Raw genomic sequence first — 2846 nt, 5'->3', positions numbered from 1 at the left:
AAAAAAGTTACAAAAATTTAAAAAAATAAAAATATAAACTAAAAATCATAAGGAGAAATATATGTCAAACAACAGGGCAAAAGACCAGTGCACATGTGTGTAGGGGTGTGTGTGTGTGTGTGTGTGTGTGTGTGTGTGTGTTTGGATGCTTGAAAATCAAAGAAATAAAACTCAAAATAAAAGGAAATACCAATATAATACTCACTAAACTTTCCATATTAAAATAACTCTGGATTTTAAATTGGAAAGCCAGACTTCGTAGCACAACATTAAGGAAAGTGAGTCTAAATTTTATCAAGAAGATAGTAATGATTTCAATTGCATGAGAGCTGGAATGTTTTTGTCTTTGTAGGGCCACCATAATTTTTAAAGATTATTTTAGGAACCACATCCAGCAAACTTTTTCTATCTATCATCTATCTATGCCTTTGCTCATCTACTACAGAAGTCATCAACTATAATATAAAAATACATAATTTTAGGGACAAGATGAAGTACAAAAAATAAAAATACTTGTTGAATTACTCTGTGCAGAATGAGCATTGCCTGGGTGATGAAGAACGGGAGGGGATGTCCTTGCTGTTATTTGCAGATGTCCTTAATCTGTATGAGCTCACTAATCATTATGGTTCCTTCAGATTCTAAATTTATTTAAGATAATTCAGGAGATGACATCATTATAATTGTCTCTTTCAAATCAAGAGTGAGTTTGATTTAACAAGACTTTTGGACACTTTCCCTGAAGCAAAGATTATTATTCATGGGAGCTTCATAAAAATCTTGAAAGCTAAGAGATGGATTCTTTCAGTTGAACGAACTCAGGAAGATTCTGCACATTTTTTAAGGTTGCCTTAATTGTCTCTGCTCCATGACTGATAGCTTACCTCATGAGCTTTGTAAACTAATTTACAGAGGTTCAAATGCTTAAAACTGAATGATCTTTGAGATCTTAACATTAGAACACAACAAAACGGTGAAATGCTTCCTTTCTGGTTCTGCAAACTAACAAAGAATACATTTCCATTGCGTGATATTTGAGGCCAGCCTTCATATCCTTCTCACAAGCCTAATCTATTGCTGCTTAGCCTTTTAACCTCAAAAATTGCTTTTCAATACTATTTTTTTAGCTAATATGGTGGATTGATTTCATTTTGAAGCTGTGGTGTCAGTTGATGGCTTGCTTCTTCCCTGGATGATAAACCAACGAATATGAAGCAGTTAATGGAATAAAGTGCCAACTATGCTATTTTCTGCTCAATAAATGTATTGTTGCTATTGTGTACAGTAGATCTCAGGAACAGGATAGATTATCATTTCTTCTTTAGTTACTTAGAGTCTATATAAAAGGATCAACCTCTGAATTGAAATGAAAAGAAAAAAATAGATAAGCTTTAAACTCAATGTCACAATAGTTGATAGGGTAGAATCTTTCTCTAGAAGAGGACCTTCGAGTTGGGCCATGCCTGGTGCATCCAGTCTCAAGCCATCACATTGTGTGGTCACTGCAGGAGGCCAAAAGTCCTGCCTGAAATTACAGTGTGTGGCCTCTAATAACTATGTTTTATTTTGAAATATTCTTTATTGTATTCTTTTCCCAAATGAAATGTAGCAATTAAAATCTCTATCAGTTGGCAGAAAATGATGAAAATGTCCAGCTTAACTCCTGAAGCACTTCCAGAATCCAAATCATTAATTTGAGAGCCAGACTCTTATTCCATATAAGTATGTATCCAACAGTTTTGCTTAGGGTAAATTAAATTGTCTCATTCCTGTCATGCTAGCAACAAAAAAAATCAATTCAACCCGTTTTTCTCCATTTGCCTCACCTAACATGGAGCATTTTGAACAGTTTTCACACAAACAGAATACATCTCAAAATCTTCAACTTACATTGTTTAAACAAAACACACCTATAAATAGTAGTTGCATCTCTAGCTAATGTTTTCTCCTGCACTGCACTGCTTCTAAAATCCAAGATTAGAGATACTTTATTAAGATCAGAGTCACTATATTACTAAGTTTTGATGCAGGCATATACTTAGAATGACGTCAACTAAAAATTACCCACTCAGAGAAATTAGGTTAAACCTCATTTAAGCTATGAAGATAATACGTTATTTCCATTGGTTAATTTACCAATTTACCAATTTACCAATAAGGATTTGTAAATCCTTATTACCCTGATCCTTAGTTGCAAAGAAGTAAATAATCTAAATGTGCCAATCTAATAGGTTAAGTAACATTATCAAAATCTGCATTGTAATGTCTTATTAAACATGAGCTATCAAAGTTAGAAAGTAATCAGCTTTTAGAATTAATCTAAATTCAGAGTTTGATTTATATCAAGGCATTTGCAACTTGTTAAGTGAACTGATCTAATCACAAATCGTTATTCAACTTCAATTATATATTGATCTCCTTATTATGAACTGATTAAAAAAATGGAAACTGTTAAAGTACTAGGATTATAGGAGTCTTTAATTTTTGTCTTTATACTTTTCTTTATATATATATACATATATGTAGTATTCTGAATATATATATATATATATATATATATATATATATAGTATTCTGAAAATTAAATGATTCTTTAAAACCAAAGGAACTCATTTCTTAGGGTTGTATATTTGAAGAGGTTGATTAACATAAGGTATGGTTCACTAGGACATATTGTACAGACCAGAATTATATCTCGTGAAGAGTTTATATACAAGAGTAAATAGAATTATATGAGAAATATATAAACTGAAGAGTTTAGTATTAGAATAAATAGGAGTTGTATGGCAGATTCACTCTATAACTTGATGTTGGCTGAAAGCTGATCAGGGAGACACTTCTTAGAG

Source organism: Lynx canadensis, chromosome D1 (assembly GCF_007474595.2).
Source record: "Lynx canadensis isolate LIC74 chromosome D1, mLynCan4.pri.v2, whole genome shotgun sequence".
NCBI lineage: Eukaryota > Metazoa > Chordata > Mammalia > Carnivora > Felidae > Lynx > Lynx canadensis.
This window is presented reverse-complemented; position numbering follows the sequence as displayed.